Source organism: Cherax quadricarinatus, chromosome 10, assembly GCF_038502225.1.
Source record: "Cherax quadricarinatus isolate ZL_2023a chromosome 10, ASM3850222v1, whole genome shotgun sequence".
Lineage (NCBI taxonomy): Eukaryota > Metazoa > Arthropoda > Malacostraca > Decapoda > Parastacidae > Cherax > Cherax quadricarinatus.
This window is the reverse complement of record NC_091301.1, coordinates 32,576,182-32,595,583: the sequence shown is the minus strand read 5'-3', so window position 1 is coordinate 32,595,583 and position 19,402 is coordinate 32,576,182. Positions and strand designations below refer to the sequence as shown.

At 44.2% G+C, this 19,402-nt stretch overlaps 1 long non-coding RNA gene across 1 annotated transcript in view; it reads left to right on the top strand.

Moving 5' to 3' along the window:
• LOC128688020 (uncharacterized) overlaps positions 1 to 19,402 on the top strand; it is a 116,343-nt gene that overhangs the window by 60,967 nt on the left and 35,974 nt on the right. Inside the window, exon 2 of the long non-coding RNA XR_011391826.1 lies at positions 15,792 to 15,922. This is a non-coding gene — a long non-coding RNA (uncharacterized lncRNA). The remainder of the gene's footprint in view (positions 1 to 15,791; positions 15,923 to 19,402) is intronic.

Sequence of the window (19,402 nt, the reverse complement as noted above, 5' to 3'; positions counted from 1 at the left end):
GAAACATGCTGTGTCTGGCGCTATCTGAGGGCGAAACATGCTGTGTCTGGTACCATCTGAGGGTGAAACATGCTGTGTCTGGCGCCATCGGAGGGTGAAACATGCTGTGTCTGGCACCATCTGAGGGTGAAACATGCTGTGTCTGGCACCATCTGAGGGTGAAACATGCTGTGTCCTGCACCACCTGAGGGTGAAACATGCTGTGTCTGGCACCATCTGAGGGTGAAACATGCTGTGTCTGGCACCATCTGAGGGTGAAACATGCTGTGTCTGGCACCATCTGAGGGTGAAACATGCTGTGTCTGGCACCACCTGAGGGTGAAACATGCTGTGTCTGGCACCATCTGAGGGTGAAACATGCTGTGTCTGGCACCATCTGAGGGTGAAACATGCTGTGTCTGGCACCATCTGAGGGTGAAACATGCTGTGTCTGGCGCCATCTGAGGGTGAAACATGCTGTGTCTGGCACCATCTGAGGGTGAAACATGCTGTGTCTGGCACCATCTGAGGGTGAAACATGCTGTGTCTGGCACCATCTGAGGGTGAAACATGCTGTGTCTGGCACCACCTGAGGGTGAAACATGCTGTGTCTGGCACCATCTGAGGGTGAAACATGCTGTGTCTTGCACCATCTGAGGGTGAAACATGCTGTGTCTGGCACCACCTGAGGGTGAAACATGCTGTGTCTGGCACCACCTGAGGGTGAAACATGCTGTGTCTGGCACCATCTGAGGGTGAAACATGCTGTGTCTGGCACCATCTGAGGGTGAAACATGCTGTGTCTGGCACCACCTGAGGGTGAAACATGCTGTGTTTGGCACCATCTGAGGGTGATACATGCTGTGTCTGGCACCATCTGAGGGTGAAACATGCTGTGTCTGGCCCCACCTGAGGGTGATACATGCTGTGTCTGGCACCATCTGAGGGTGAAACATGCTGTGTCTGGCACCATCTGAGGGTGAAACATGCTGTGTCTGGCACCATCTGAGGGTGAAACATGCTGTGTCCGGCACCACCTGAGGGTGATACATGTTGTGTCTGGCAGCATCTGAGGGTGATATATGCTGTGTCTGGCACCATCTGAGGGTGAAACATGCTGTGTCTGGCACCACCTGAGGGTGATACATGCTGTGTCTGGCACCATCTGAGGGTGATATATGCTGTGTCTGGCACCATCTGAGGGTGATACATGCTGTGTCTGGCACCATCTGAGGGTGATACATGCTGTGTCTGGCACCATCTGAGGGTGATACATGCTGTGTCTGGCACCATCTGAGGGTGATACATGCTGTGTCTGGCACCATCTGAGGGTGATATATGCTGTGTCTGGCACCATCTGAGGGTGATACATGCTGTGTCTGGCACCATCTGAGGGTGATACATGCTGTGTCTGGCACCATCTGAGGGTGATACATGCTGTGTCTGGCACCACCTGAGGGTGATACATACTGTGTCTGGTACGACCTGAGACAAATACATGCTGTGTCTGTGATGACCTGAGGTGATTATATGCTGTGTCTGACACAAGATGAGGCGGATACATGCTATGCACTGATAACCTACCTGGCACGACCTGATGGTGATACATGTTCTATTTATCGCGATGTGAGGGTGATACATAGACTATCTGGTATGACCTGAGAATGATACAGGGACTACCTGGTATGACCTGAGAATGATACAGGGACTACCTGGTATGACCTGAGAATGATACAGGGACTACCTGGTATGACCTGAGAATGATACAGGGACTATCTGGTATGACCTGAGAATGATACAGGGACTACCTGGTATGACCTGAGAATGATACAGGGACTACCTGGTATGACCTGAGAATGATACAGGGACTACCTGGTATGACCTGAGAATGATACAGGGACTACCTGGTATGACCTGAGAATGATACAGGGACTACCTGGTATGACCTGAGAATGATACAGGGACTATCTGGTATGACCTGAGAATGATACAGGGACTACCTGGTATGACCTGAGAATGATACAGGGACTACCTGGTATGACCTGAGAATGATACAGGGACTACCTGGTATGACCTGAGAATGATACAGGGACTACCTGGTATGACCTGAGAATGATACAGGGACTACCTGGTATGACCTGAGAATGATACAGGGACTACCTGGTATGACCTGAGAATGATACAGGGACTACCTGGTATGACCTGAGAATGATACAGGGACTACCTGGTATGACCTGAGAATGATACAGGGACTACCTGGTATGACCTGAGAATGATACAGGGACTACCTGGTATGACCTGAGAATGATACAGGGACTACCTGGTATGACCTGAGAATGATACAGGGACTACCTGGTATGACCTGAGAATGATACATAGACTACCTGGTATGACCTGAGAATGATACAGGGACTACCTGGTATGACCTGAGAATGATACAGGGACTACCTGGTATGACCTGAGAATGATACAGGGACTACCTGGTATGACCTGAGAATGATACAGGGACTACCTGGTATGACCTGAGAATGATACAGGGACTACCTGGTATGACCTGAGAATGATATATAGACTACCTGGTATGACCTGAGAATGATACATAGACTACCTGGTATGACCTGAGAATGATACATAGACTACCTGGTATGACCTGAGAATGATATATAGACTACCTGGTATGACCTGAGAATGATATATAGACTACCTGGTATGACCTGAGAATGATACATAGACTACCTGGTATGACCTGAGAATGATACATAGACTACCTGGTATGACCTGAGACTGATACACTTTATATTTGGCCAGATCTGAGGGTGATACATGCACTATCTTTTATGAGATGAGGGTTATACATTCTCTATCTCGTACGACCTGAAGGTGATACATGCACTATGTGGCACAATGTAATAGGTGATACATGCACTATGTGGCATGATATAATTGGTAATACATGCGATTTGTTTTACGACCTGAGGATGATACATGGTCTTTCTGGTATGACCGGACGGTGATACATGCTGAGTAAGTAACACATGCTCTTTCTGTCTCAATGTCTCAATCTGAGGATGATATATGATGTATCTGGCATGATCTGAGGATAATACATGCCCTATCTGGGATGAAGCGAAGTTGATACATGCTGTCTTGCACGATTTAAGATACATGATATGTCGTACACGATACTGTGATGCACGATATGTATCACCTTAGGATGATAAATCTCGTGTCTAGCACGACCTGAGAATGATAACTGATGTCTGAAACGATCTGAAGGTGATTGTTGATCTATCCGGCAAACATGAGAGTGATACATGCTGTGTCTTGCACGTCCTGTAGGTGATACATGCTCTATCTGGCACCACCTAAGACTTGATACTTGCTGAGTATGGCAAGACCAGCGGGTGATGCAGTGCGTCTGGCACAACTTAAGAGTGACACATTGTGTGTCTAGCATGACCTGAAGGTGATACATGCCTTATATTACACATCCAGAAAATGATGCGTGTGTATCACCAGTGTATGTCTGAATCACCAGTGTATATATGTGTCACAAGTGCATTATGTATCACCAGCGTATGTATCACCAGTGTAGGTCTGTATCACCAGTGTATGTATGTGTCACAAGTGCATTATGTATCACCAGCGTATGTATCACCAGTGTATGTCTGTATCACCAGTGTATGTATGTGTCACAAGTGCATTATGTATCACCAGCGTATGTATCACCAGTGTAGGTCTGTATCACCATGTATGTATGTGTCACAAGTGCATTATGTATCACCAGCGTATGTATCGCCAGTGTAGGTCTGTATCACCAGTGTATGTATGTGTCACCAGTGGATTTATGTATCACCAGTGTATATATGTGTCACCAGTGTATATATGTATCACCAAGGTATGTATGTATCACCAGTGTATGTGCCTCAAGTGAATGTGTGTATCATCAGTGTATGTATGTATCCCCAGTGAATATATGTATCACCAGTGTATGTGTGGATCACCAGTGTATATGTGCATCTCCAGTGTTTGTATGCATTATCCGTGTAAGTATGTATCACCAGTGTATGTATGTATGTGTCACCAGTGTATGTGTGTATCACCAGCGTATGTATGTATCACCAGTGAATATATGTATCACAAGTGTATATGTGCATCACCAGTGTTTGCATACATTATCAGTGTATATATGTATCACCTGTGTATGTATGAATCACCAGTGTATGTGTGCATCATCAGTGTAGGTATGTATCATCAGTGTATGTGTGTATCACCAGTGTATGTGTGTATCATCAGTGTATGTATCACCAGTGTATGTATCATCAGTGTATGTGTGTATCATCAGTGTATGCGTGTATCGTCAGCGTCTGTGTATATCATCAGTCTATGTATCACCAGAGTATGTGTGTATCATCATTATATGTATCACCAGTGTCTGTGTGTATCACCAGTGTATGTGTGTATCACCAGTGTATATATATCACCAGTCTATGTACGTATTACCAGTGTATGAATGTATCACCAATGTATGTGTGTATCACCAGAGTATGTGTGTATCACCAGTGTATGTATCACCAGTGTATGTATGTATCACCAGTGTATGTGTGTATCACCAGTGTATGTGTGTATCACCAGTGTATGTTTCACCAGTGTATGCGTGTATCACCAGTGTATGTGTGTATCACCAGTGTATGTATATATCAACAGTTTATGAATGTATCATCAGTGTATGTAACACCAGTATATTTATATATTAACAGTTTATGTATGTATCATCAGTGTATGTATCACCAGTGTATGTATCATCAGTGTATGTATCACCAGTGTATGCATCATCAGTGTATGAATGCATCACTAGTATATGTATATATATCAACAGCATATGTATGTATCATCAGTGTATGTATCACCAGTGTATATATCATCAGTGTATGTGTGTACCACCAGTGTATGTATGTATCACCAGTGTATGCATCATCAGTGTATGTATCATCAGTGTACGTGTGTATCATCAGTGTATGTATCACCAGTGTATGTATGTATCATCAGTGTACGTGTGTATCATCAGTGTATGTATCACCAGTGTATGTATCACCAGTGTATGTATGATCAGTGTATGTATTACCAGTGTACGTATCACCAGTGTATGTATCACCAGTGTATGTATCACCAGTGTATGTATCACCGGTGTATGTATCACCAGTGTATGTATCATCAGTGCATGTATCATCTGTGTATGTATCACCAGTGTATGTATCACCAGTGTATGTATCACCAGTGTATGTATAATCAGTGTATGTATCACCAGTTTATGTATCATCAGTGTATGTATCACCAGTATGTGTATCACCAGTGTATGTATCACCATTGTATGTATCACCAGTGTATGTATCACCAGTGCATGTATCACCAGTGTATGTATCACCAGTGTATGTATCACCAGTGTATGTATCACCAGTGTATGTATCACCAGTGTATGTATCACCAGTGTACGTATCACCAGTGTATGTATCAATATTGCATGTATCACCAGTGTATCATCAGTGTATGTATCACCAGTATATGTATCACCAGTGTATGTATCACCAGTGTATGTATCACCAGTGTATGTATCACCAGTATATGTATCACCAGTGTATGTATCACCAGTGTATGTATCACCAGTGTATTTATCACCAGTGTATGTATCACCAGTGTATGTATCACCAGTGTATGTATCACCAGTGTATGTATGATCAGTGTATGTATTACCAGTGTACGTATCACCAGTGTATGTATCATCAGTGTATGTATCACCAGTGTATGTATCACCGGTGTATGTATCACCAGTGTATGTATCATCAGTGCATGTATCATCTGTGTATGCATCACCAGTGTATGTATCACCAGTGTATGTATCACCAGTGTATGTATAATCAGTGTATGTATCACCAGTTTATGTATCATCAGTGTATGTATCACCAGTATGTGTATCACCAGTGTATTTATCACCATTGTATGTATCACCAGTGTATGTATCACCAGTGCATGTATCACCAGTGTATGTATCACCAGTGTATGTATCACCATTGTATGTATCACCAGTGTATGTATCACCAGTGTATGTATCACCAGTGCACGTATCACCAGTGTATGTATCATTATTGCATGCATTACCAGTGTATCATCAGTGTATGTATCACCAGTATATGTATCACCAGTGTATGTATCACCAGTGTATGTATCACCAGTATATGTATCACCAGTGTATGTATCACCAGTGTATGTATCACCAGTGTATTTATCACCAGTGTATGTATGACCAGTGTATGTATCACCAGTGTATGTATCACCAGTGTATGTATCACCAGTGTATGTATCACCAGTGTATGTCTGTATCACTTGTGATATTTTTTAAGACTTAATGCTTCTTAGACTTTTCTTAAATTTTGATGCCGTAGACGTCTATCATCCACAACCTGGAACTCTTCCTTCGTCGTGGCGGTCGTCTTATGTCCCACGGGGATGGTAGTCGTCTTATGTCCCACGGGGATGATGGTCGTCTTATGTCCCACGGGGATGGTGGTCGTCTTATGTCCCACGGGGAAGGTGGTCGTCTTATGTCCCACGGGGATGGTAGTCGTCTTATGTCCCACGGGGATGGTGGTCGTCTTATGTCCCACGGGGAAGGTGGTCGTCTTATGTCCCACGGGGATGGTAGTCGTCTTATGTCCCACGGGGATGATGGTCGTCTTATGTCCCACGGGGATGGTGGTCGTCTTATGTCCCACGGGGATGGTGGTCGTCTTATGTCCCACGGGGATGGTGGTCGTCTTATGTCACACGGGGATGATGGTCGTCTTATGTCCCACGGGGATGGTGGTCGTCTTATGTCCCACGGGGATGGTGGTCGTCTTATGTCCCACGGGGATGGTGGTCGTCTTATGTCCCACGGGGATGGCGGTCGTCTTATGTCCCACGGGGATGGTGGTCGTCTTATGTCCCACGGGGATGGTGGTCGTCTTATGTCCCACGGGGATGGTGGTCGTCTTATGTCGCAAGGGAAGAAACGCCCTCTCTTTACGGCATTAATGAAAGATTAGTCCAGTTTCTTCCATATCTGACCATATGCTGCCTTCAAGAGGGATGAGTACAGGCACCTAAAGTCAGTTCCCGACCAATCAGGCTTGTGGTTCGTACATTGGTTTGTGTGTGACCGGCAATAACAGCCTGGTTAGTCAGGCTATGATCCACCGTGAGGTCTGGTCATGGACCGGACCGCTGTGGCGTTGATCCCCACCCCAGGACACCCTCCAGGTATCCATCGCAGTGTCTTTTGTGGGCTGATGTTTATGGGAAATAGAACTTACCTAGCTTAGGTTGGTATGGCCGAGTGACACTGCCGTGTTGTAGATGCCTGTATCCGAGGGCTTAGTTGAAGACGTTCATGCTACAATGAATCACCAGGACGTCTCCACTTCTTCCATCACTTTTAGTCACGTTGAACGTCGTTCGGTAATGCTGTGGACAAATCATCGCACACACACTAGTACTCTATCTAGTTCACTATACACTTAGATTGTTCATTGTACACATAGACTCGTCGACTTGTTTCAACGTTACACGACTTCACCATTACTTGTTCACAAGATTAACTCGTCAGCGTTAATATATCCGTGGTTAATGTACCACGATTGGGAGAATTTCTCTCTGGAGATTTTCTGAGTTCGACTGAATGTCACGAGGTGCAAACGGAATTGTGACCGCGTTTTATCGCGGTGTAGACTAGCCGGGTCAATCGCTCACTCGTTATTAGATCGTTACTGCTCGTCGAAGGATCTTGAAAAATACATCGGTGTTGCCTGCCTGCCTTTAATGGAACGCAAAACTGCTGACATAATGACTACAGGCATAGGTGCCAGCTTTGGCGACATTCGTAAGTCAAGGAATGAGATTCCCTTAACTCCCAGGTTTTCTATACTTAATATGTCCTACAAGTTACATCATTAAGCTAAAGGCTTATTAATATTTTATTTAGGACGTTTTGAATGGAAGTTTTTCGCAGGCAAACACGTGAGTGAAATACTTCTCGTGTCCTGATTGGCAAGGGAAGGTGTCTGGTATGTCGTCCTCCAGTCTAGTATCTGACTTGTTGACACTACATGTAAGGTATACGACTAATCTGGTATGTGACTTGCTGAGACTAGTCTGGTATGTGACTTGCTGAGACTAGTCTGGTATGTAACTTGTTGAGGCTAGTCTGCTATGAGACTTGTTGAGGCTAGTCTGGCATGAGACTTGCTGAGACTAATCTGATAAGTGACTTGCTGAGACTAGTCTGGTATGTGACTTGTTGAGACTAGTCTGGTATGTAACTTGTTGAGACTAGTCTGGTATGTGACTTGTTGAGTCTGGTATGTGACTTGCTGAGACTAATCTGATATGTGACTTGCTGAGACTAATCTGATATGTGACTTACTGAGACTAATCTGATATGTGACTTGTTGAGACTAGTCTGGTATGTGACTTGCTGAGACTAATCTGATATGTGACTTGTTGAGACTAGTCTGGTATGTGACTTGTTGAGACTAGTCTGGTATGAGACTTGTTAAGGCTAGTCTGGCATGTGACTTGTTGAGACTAGTCTGGTATGTGACTTGTTGAGACTAGTCTGGTATGTAACTTGTTGAGACTAGTCTGGTATGTGACTTGTTGAGTCTGGTATGTGACTTGCTGAGACTAATCTGATATGTGACTTGCTGAGACTAATCTGATATGTGACTTGCTGAGACTAATCTGGTATGTGACTTGTTGAGACTAGTCTGGTATGTGACTTGTTGAGACTAGTCTGGTATGTAACTTGCTGAGACGTGTCTGGTATGTGACTTGTTGAGTCTGGCATGTGACTTGCTGAGACTTATCTGATATGTGACTTGTTGAGACTAGTCTGGTGTGTGGCTTGTTGAGACTAGTCTGGTATGTGACTTGTTGAGACTAGTCTGGTATGTGACTTGTTGAAACTAGTCTGGTATGTGACTTGTTGAGACTAGTCTGGTGTGTGGCTTGTTGAGACTAGTCTGATATGTGACTTGCTGAGACTAGTCTGGTATGTGACTTGTTGAGACTAGTCTGGTGTGTTTCTTGTTGAGACTAGTCTGGTATGTGACTTGTTGAGACTAGTCTGGTATGTAACTTGTTGAGACTAGTCTGGTATGTGACTTGTTGAGTCTGGCATGTGACTTGCTGAGACTAATCTGATATGTGACTTGCTGAGACTAGTCTGGTATGTGACTTGTTGAGACTAGTCTGGTGTGTGGCTTGTTGAGACTAGTCTGGTATGTGGCTTGTTGAGACTAGTCTGGTATGTGACTTGTTGAGACTAGTCTGGTATGTGACTTGTTGAGACTAGTCTGGTATGTGGCTTGTTGAGACTAGTCTGGTATGTGACTTGTTGAGTCTGGGATGTGACTTGCTGAGACTAGTCTGGTATGTGACTTGTTGAGAGTAGTCTGGTATGTGGCTTGTTGAGACTAGTCTGGTATGTGGCTTGTTGAGACTAGTCTGGTATGTAACTTGTTGAGACTAGTCTGGTATGTGACTTGTTGAGTCTGGTATGTGACTTGTTGAGTCTGGTATGTGACTTTTGAGACTTGTATGTGACTTGTTGAGACTAGTATGGTATGTGACTTATTGAGACTAGATGATGACATACGACTAGTCTGGTATGTGACTTGTTGATACTAGTCTGGTATGTGACTTGTTGAGACTGGTATGTGACTTTTGAGACTGATATGTGACTTGTTGAGACTAATCTGGTATGTGACTTATTGAGACTAGATGATGATATACGACTAGTCTCGTATGTTACTTGTTGAGACTAGTCTGGTATGTGACTTGTTGAGACTAGTCTGGTATGTGACTTGTTGAGACTGAGTAGGATATACGACCTCCCCTCCATTTTGAGCATTGTGGGAAAGAGGGAGGGGTCATGATCCCCCATTCTACTCCCCCTTCCCCTTGTTGGAGGCAATTTTTCCACATCACCAGTATATGGTTATGTCACCAAATTATATTATTATGTTCCATAATGACTGAAGACAGTGTTGTGGACGAACTCTAGCTACACACTGTTGCCTGGAGATTGAAGACAGTGTTGTGGACGAACTCTAGCTACACACTGTTGCCTGGAGATTGAAGGCAGTGTTGTGGACGAACTCTAGCTACACACTGTTGCCTGGAGATTGAAGACAGTGTTGTGGACGAACTCTAGCTACACACTGTTGCCTGGAGATTGAAGACAGTGTTGTGGACGCAACGCAAAGCACGTCCCCAGACATTTTCTGACTCCTTTTGGACCCCCAGATATTTATCGGCCTTTCGATGATCCCATCGACCCTTTGGGGAACCCTAGTCATGACTCGAAGTCATGCGTAGAGTAGCACAGGCTGTGTTACCTTGTCGCTCCAGGCTGCTGTCTGCTGCTGTTCACTGCTGCCCGCTGCTGTCCGTTGCTCCCCGTTGTTGACCACTGCTGTCCATTGGTGTGCTCTGCTGTCTGCTGCGCTGTCTGCTGCTGCCCATTGCTGTTCACTGCTGTGCACTGCTGTCCGCTGCTGCCTGCTGCTGTCCACTGCTGTCCGCTGCTGTCCATTGCTGTCCGCTGCTGTCTGCTGTTATTAGTTTCTCACATTTTAGTGGAACTGGTCACTCAAGTTGTTGTTCTATGTATGTTTACGCTTGATACGCTAAGAGTGAATATTACAGTGAAGCTAACAGGCATGTAACTAACAGTGTCTGTTAAGTGTGCGATCACAGTCGTTAACAGAGTCTTCTGTTACTCAGTACATACACTTATATTGTCATAGTCGTGGTTATGTACGTGTGTAGTTCAATACCCTGTGACCAGTAGAGTCGCTGTATTAGCTGGGATAACAGCTATTAGTCGGTGAGCTGAGGGAGGATAACATCTCCTAGTCAGCGAGCTGAGGTAGGACAACAGCTATTAGTCAGTGAGCTGAGGTATGATAACAGCTCCTAGTCAGCGAGCTGAGGTAGGATAACAGCTATTAGTCAGTGAGCTGAGGTAGGAAAATAGCTATTAGTCAGTGAGCTGAGGTAGGATAACAGCTCCTAGTCAGCGAACTGAGGTAGGATAACAGCTATTAGTCAGTGAGCTGAGGTAGGATAACAGCTCCTAGTCAGCGAGCTGAGGTAGGATAACAGCTATTAGTCAGTGAGCTGAGGTAGGATAACAGCTATTAGTCAGTGAGCTGAGGGAGGATAACAGCTCCTAGTCAGCGAGCTGAGGGAGGATAACAGCTATTAGTCAGTGAGCTGAGGTAGGGTAACAGCTATTAGTCAGTGAGCTGAGGTAGGATAACGGCTCCTAGTCAGCGAGCTGAGGTAGGATAACAGCTATTAGTCAGTGAGCTGAGGTAAGATAACAGCTCCTAGTCAGCGAGCTGAGGTAGGATAACAGCTATTAGTCGGTGAGCTGAGGGAGGATAACAACTCCTAGTCAGCGAGCTGAGGTAGGATAACAGCTATTAGTCAGTGAGCTGAGGTAGAATAACAGCTCCCAGTCAGCGAGCTGAGGTAGGATAGCAGCTATTAGTCGGTGAGCTGAGGCAGGGTAACAGCTATTAGTCAGTGAGCTGAGGTAGGATAACAGCTCCTAGTCAGCGAGCTGAGATAGGATAACAGCTATTAGTCAGTGAGCTGAGGTAGGGTAACAGTTCCTAGTCAAATTCAAATTCAAATTCAAATTCAAAGTTTATTCTCTATAAAGATTACAATGCTGAGTTTACAGAATTTGGTTATTGTATTGTTTACATGTAGTAAAATAATAATTACAGAGTGTATCACTAGAACACCTAGCATGGCTAGGCATTTCGGGCAGACTTAAATTAAATCTTAAGTTTAAAATATTACAAAATTATGAGGTAAGTTGGTATTATGGCTAAGTGACTAAATACTAGTTTGTGAGTTTAACAATGTGAATGCTTTTGTTTTGGCACTATACATAGTTTCAGTATTGGAGTATCACAGGCCAACTTATGACTAGTTAAGATTCATTATTTTGAGATTGAGATTGATATTTCTGTTTATGGTCAAATGAGTGAGTGAGTGTATGTGTGAACCACCAGGTGGTATTCGTGTAATTAGTTGACAGGGTGTATCAGGGAGATAAGATGTTTTCTGATGGTATTTTTGAAGGTGATGAATGTGTCTGCAGTTTTAGAATTTTCAGGTAGGGTGTTGCACATTTTAGGGCCTTTGACATACATTGAATTTTTGTAAAGGTTTAGTCGGACAGGGAGAATGTCATAGAGATGTTTGTGTCTGGTGTTGTGCCTGTGGGTTCTGTCGCAACTATCAAGAAAGCGTTTTAGGTCAAAGTTAATATTGGAATTTAAGGTCCTGTAGATGTAGATTGCACAGTAGTAAGTGTGGATGTACTGAACAGGGAGTAAGTTTAGATCTATGAAGAGTTGGGGGGTGTGTTGCCAGGGATGGGATTTAGTGATTATTCTTACTGCGGCTTTTTGTTGGGTTATTATTGGCTTTAGGTGTGTTGCTGCAGTTGATCCCCAAGCACATATAGCATAGGTGAGGTGTGGATATATAAGTGAATGGTATAGTGTGAGATGGGCAGTTTGCGGCACGTAGTATCGTATCTTGGAGAGGATCCCAACCGTTTTGGATACTTTTTTGGTTATGTGTTGGATATGGGTGCTGAAATTCAGGTTGTTGTCGAGGTATAGGCCTAGGAATTTGCCCTCATTATGCCTGGCAATTAGAGTGTTGTCGATCTTAATGTTAATTTGCGCATCTCCTGCTCTGCTACCAAACATAATGTAGTAGGTTTTGTCAGTGTTAAGCGTAAGTTTATTGGCTGTCATCCAAGTCGATATTTTGATCAGCTCCTCATTAACAATGGTGTTGAGGGTGGCAAGATTAGGGTGAGAGATGACATAAGTCGTGTCGTCAGCAAAGAGAATGGGGTTCAGGTGTTGAGATACGTTTGGAAGATCATTGATGTATATGAGGAAGAGCAGGGGACCAAGGACACTTCCCTGCGGAACTCCAGTATCAAGTGGCTGTGTTGTTGATGCTCTGTCTTTAATGGTGACATACTGATACCTATTAGTAAGGTAAGATTTGAAATATGCAAGCGCATGGCCTCTTATACCATAATGGTCAAGTTTGTGGAGTAGGATGCCGTGGTCTACTGTGTCAAAAGCTTTTCTTAGGTCAATAAAAATTCCTAGTGGATATTCCTTATTTTCCAATGCTGTGTAAAGCAGATCTAGCATTTTTATGATTGCATCGTTAGTGCTTTTATTTTTCCTGAATCCAAATTGGCAGGGGTTGAGTATGTTTTGTGCCGTTATAAATGAATATAGTCTCCAGTGCACGAGTTTCTCAAAGATTTCGGATAGCAATGGTAAGTTTGATATTGGCCTATAGTTGTTTAAATCTGTAGGGTCACCACCTTTATGCCGTCTTGAGTAGTTTCGGGAAGGTGCTAGTTTCTAGTGACTTGTTAAAAAGTAATGAGATAGTATGCGAGAGGACATGGGCCGCTCGCTTGTACAGTAATGGTGGGACATGAGACAGATTCCCTGAGTTATTTTTAAGTGACTTTATAATCTCGGTGACTTCCATGGGCTCAGTTGGAGCAAGATAGAAGGAATTTGGGAAATTCCCATCTAGGTAGTCCCCGGCATGGGCATTGGTGCGTGGGTTTTTATTGGCGAGATTAGAACCTATGGTTGAGAAGAAGTCGTTTATCTTGTTAGCTGTGTCATTGGGATGCAGTGGTATTTCATTAGGTTTAGTTAGGGCAATATTCTTGTTTTTTTCAGTTTTTGGGTCCCTAGAATCTGAGAGAGTGTTTTCCAGGTCTTTTTTTATATCTCCTCTTGTATCAGTGAATCTACTGGAGTAGTATAGTTGTTTGGCTTTCTTTATTACTTTGGTGAGGACTGATGAATAGTGTTTAAGAATATCTTTGTGTATTAAGCCCTGTCTATATTGCTTTTCATATTGGTGTTTCTTATCAATGGATTTCAGAATGGTGCTGGTTAGCCATGGGCAACCAAGCCGTTTGTTTGTGATCTGTTTTGTTTTTATAGGACAATGTTTGTTGAATAGTCTAAGTAATTTGTTAAGAAAAATGTCTGTCCAGTCGTCAATACCATTGGCCTTGGAGAATTCTGTAGGCCAGTCAACAGTCTCTAGGTCAGCTGTGAACTTCCTTATTGAGGCCTCATCAAGTAGTCTAAATGAAACTTTGTTGTATTCAAGTGGTGGTTTACTAATGTTTGTCAAGAGGAAGGTAGGGTAGTGGTCTATAGTGCTATCTGTGATTATCCCTGATTTAAGGGGGCTAGTATATTGGTCCATATGTGGTCTCTTATGTTTGCACCCGTTTCAGTGAGCCTGGTTGATTTAGTTATTGTTGGTATGAGAAGTGTGTTGTTCATATTGTTGATGAAATCAGTTACAGGCTGATCATCTAGTAGGCCAAGGTTGATATTGAAGTCTCCAGCTAAGAGAAGGTGGTGCTTATTCATTTGTCTGTTTGTTATTAGTGTCTTTAGTTTCTCACTGAAATTTGGGATGTTTGTGTGGGGTATGCCGTAAATGGAACCGATTGTTATAGGCGTCTTAAGTTTTTTTACAGTAAAATTAGCAAAAATGTATTCTCCATATTCATCACTAAAGCAAGTGGTGCTAATACAAGATAATTGGTTAGAGTAATAGATTGCAATACCACCCCCAACTTGGTATGGTCTGCAGTTGTGGATTGCTGTGTATCCTGGTAGGGGGTAGATATCTATTATGTCCTGCTTAAGCCAGGTCTCAGTAAGAATAATGCAGGAGAAGGGTGTCTTTAGCGACTCAAGGAGTGCCAGGAGGTCATCATAGTGTTTGCTTAAGGACCTGATGTCAGTGAGCTGAGGTAGGATAACAGCTCTTAGTCAGTGAGCTGAGATAGGATAACAGCTCCTGATGTAGGATAACAGCTCTTAATGAGCCGAGGTACGACAACAGTTATTAGACAGTGAGCTGAGGTAGGATAACAGCTACTAGTCAGTGAGCTGAGGTAGGTTAACAGCTACTAGGCAGAGACTTGAGGTTGGATAACAGCTACTAGCCAGAGAGCTGAGGTAGGACAACAGCTCCTGGTCAGTGAGCTGAGGTAGGATAACAGGTCTTAGTCAGTGAGCTGAGGTAGGATAACAACTCCTGGCCAGTGAGCTGAGGTAGGATAACAGCTTCTGGCCAGTGAGCTGTGGTAGGATAACAGCTCCTGGTCAGTGAGCTGAGGTAGGATAACAGCTTCTGGCCAGTGAGCTGAGGTAGGATAACAGGTCTTAGTCAGTGAGCTGAGGTAGGATAACAACTCCTGGTCAGTGAGCTGAGGTAGGATAACAGCTTCTGGTCAGTGAGCTGTGGTAGGATAACAGCTTCTGGCCAGTGAGCTGTGGTAGGATAACAGCTCCTTGTCATTGAGCTGAGGTAGGATAACAGCTTCTGGCCAGTGAGCTGAGGTAGGATAACAGGTCTTAGTCAGTGAGCTGAGGTAGGATAACATCTCCTGGTCAGTGAGCTGAGGTAGGATAACAGCTTCTGGCCAGTGAGATGAGGTAGGATAACAGGTCTTTAGTCAGTGAGCTGAGGTAGGATAACAACTCCTGGTCAGTGAGCTGAGGTAGGAAAACAGCTTCTGGCCAGTGAGCTGAGGTAGGAAAACAGCTTCTGGCCAGTGAGCTGAGGTAGGATAACAAAATATAATAACACTGAGTCTTCATCGTGTATTTCAGGTCACCGGAGGTCGACCAGGTCACCCAAGTCACCCAAATCACCCAGGTCACCCAAGAGTGTGAAGAGCAGCTCCCCCATGAGTCCCCGAGGTGGTCACTGCCACTGTCACTGTACAGCACTGCCCAGACAGGTAGGTCAACAATAGTGATTGCTAAACAACACACACACACACACACGCACACACACACACGATAAGATCAAATGACAGGTCCGAAGACAATGAAGGTATGCTATATGCAGAGATTCTAACAGCCAACTGCAGTAGCAAGGGACAGCTGGTCATGAAAGAAAGTTCACTGAGAACAGAAGTTTCAGATATGACCGGGACTGAAGGCAAGAACATGTCAATGGAAGGAAATAAAATGCCTCAGAGGAAGCAGATGGAGACTCAGTGGGAGGAGGAAAGGGCGAGGTCAGTTTTTCTGTACGGGCTCCAAGAAGCCAAGGGGGACAACTTTGAAGAAATAAAACAGGAGACAAGGTTAGTTCCAGAGCTAAGGGGAATGTCCATGAAGAAAGATTAAGGGAAATCGGCCTGACGACACTGGAGGACAGGAGAGTCAGGGGAGACATGAGTAGTGATGATTTCTACAGAGTGGCTTCTTCTACAGAGCAGTCCATTTCCTGAGCGGTCCCTTCTACAGAGCGGTCCCTCCTGAAAAGGCCTTCTACAGAGTGGCTCATTCCTGAGCAGATCCCTTTCACACCTATATGCTAATGACCTTGACCTCGCCCTCGAGACCACCTCACCCTCAACCCCCCACCAACGCCCCCCACCCGCCCCCGCTCTCGCGCCGACCCACCCGCCCGCCGACCAACCCGCCCGCCGCGCACCCCCACCCGCCCCCGACCCCCACGCCCGCCGCGCCCTCGCGCCCGCCCGCGCCCCTCGCGCCCGTCCGTCGCGCCCGCCCGCGCCTTCTGCTGCGCCTTCTGCAGCGTCGTGCGGATCGCCCCCGCTCCCCGAATTTTTTCGGATTTTTTTCGAAATTTTTTTTAATTTCATTTTCTTGTGGTCTCCATCTCCTCGGATCAAATTTTTGAGGTTCCCCCTCCCACTTTCACCCCCATCCCAATTTTTTTCGAATTTCATTTTCTTATGATCTCCTCGGATCAAGTTTTTTTTGGATTCCCCCCCTCTGGGGGTAAGCATTCAAAATGGACTCCCACTTGCATCCCAAATTTTTTTTTTCTCGATAATACAAAGACTCCAATTCCTCGGATCAAATTTTTCTCGAAAACAAAGTCTCCATCTCCTTGAATCAAGGTTTTCTCGATAATACAAAGACTCCAATTCCACGGATCAAATTTTGGATTCCCCCCTATGGGGTTTCGAAATTCTTATGATCTCCTTGGATCAAGTTTTTTTCCTCCATCTCCTCGGATCAAGGTTTCTTTGGATTTCCCCCTCTGGGGGTAAGCATTCAAAATGGACTCCTCCTATGGGACATGGTACTTTCTCTTACTACAGGTCTAAACAAGTGTGACGTCACCCCACCTGTGTTTACTCGGCGGTCAGTGACGTCACGTGATGACCTCACACATACAAGCTGAATCTTGTCGACTTCCCCCTATGTCAGTGACGTCACGTGATGACCCCGCACACACAGGCTGAATCTTGTCGAGCAGACATTTACTTAAAATGCAGGATAACACTATTTATTATACAACCAATGCATTTCATATACAACATAGGGAAAACATTTTCACTCTTAACCCAGGATAACCCAATAATTCCACATTTTTTTCGTTAATACCCACAACAATTCACAATTTCTTTACAAAAGATTCACTCTCCTCAAGTCTAGATAATTTTCTCGTTTTAACTATTTCATCAGAAAAAGTCCAGCGAATCTTAATAACTGACGGAACTCAGATAACATCTCAGGTCACTCCCCCACGAAGTAACCTTCTCTCCTTACCCCTTCTCCCCGCCCTCCCGAACCCTCACACTCCCACCAACATCTCACAATTTTCACTCATAACCCACAATTTTTCTCGTTTTAACTATTTCATCAGAAAAAGTCACCACAACACTTATAACCACTTTTCCATTAATTCACTAGTCACAATTTTACATATTACGAAGTTAATACGCACACACACCTCACTTTACTTTGAACACCTTCAAAACACTCTCATAAATCATTGAATACTCACAAAAATACCTTTGAACATTTCCAAACAACACTGAAACATTTCCAAGACAACATTTTTGAATACTCCCAAATAAGATTTGACAGCTCTAATTTATCTACACTTACATATTTCATTAAATTACAACTCATCCCCCAAACTCCTCCCTCATTCTCCAGATTTTTACAACAGTATCACAAAAACTAACTCAGACACTTTACTCTGAACAACAAAAACACCATCAAATACCTTTGAATACTCCAAAAACATCATTCGAACACCCGCAAATCACCACTGATCAACTTAAAAAAAAAATGCAACTTGGTCACCAATTACTCAACTTCACTAACCATAAACACCTAATTCATCTCGGCCCAGACTTCAATACCTTCTTCAATCACACGGGCCAAGGCAAACCAGACATCATTCTGGCAAACCGTGCCAGTTCTCTATTTCAACACTACATCTCACCTGGCCCTATTACAGGCTCTGATCACATCCCAGTCATCTTGCACATCTCCTCCAACCCTATCCTCATTCCAACCACACCTTCCTTCTCCTACAAGAACGCTGACTGGGATGCTTTCAAACAACACATAGACAATATTAACCTCACCTATGACTATAACAACAAACCTATCTCTGACATCGATACTCAACTTGATATCATCCAGGACACCATTACACAAGCAGCCAACAACGCAATACCAAAGAAAACTCACACCACTCGTTATTCCTTCAAACCGTCACTCAGAACAAGAAGACTAATTATCTGCTACCACAACCGCTTCCTCTACAACACACACAGATTTAATCAAGTTCGCTTAGATCTCACTTACCTTAGAAACAACATTATACACAGTCTAGACCAAGACCACAACAATCACTGGTCACAACTCATACAGCAAGCTGACAAACAGCGTATTAAAAACACTAAAGCCTTCTGGAACTTTATCAAAAAAATAAGAGGCACTACTCCCACCAACAAATTCAAACACATCACCCACAACAACACACACATCTCGGACCCGCAGGCTGCTACCAACATCTTCAAACACATCTGGGAGAACATCTTCCACCCTCACCGACCTCACCCTAACGTTATTCAACACATTCAGAACATAGAACATTGGAACACTACACACACACAAGATACAACACCAGACAGCCACATTCATCTAGACTCTCTTACCTCCTCCCAAGAACTCGACACTCCTTTCACCAACACAGACATTAAAACTCTCCTCAGACACCTTCCTCCCAAGGCTCCTGGCGCCTCTGGCCTAAACCATATTATCCTAAAACACCTTCCTGACTCTATCATTACTGCCTACACAAACCTCCTCAATGCCTCCCTTGCCTCTGGATACTTCCCTTCCCTCTTCAAAGCTGCTACTGCTATCCTCCTTCCTAAACCCCAAAAAGACCACTCTGATCCTAGAAATTATCGCCCTATCAGCCTCCTCGAAACTTT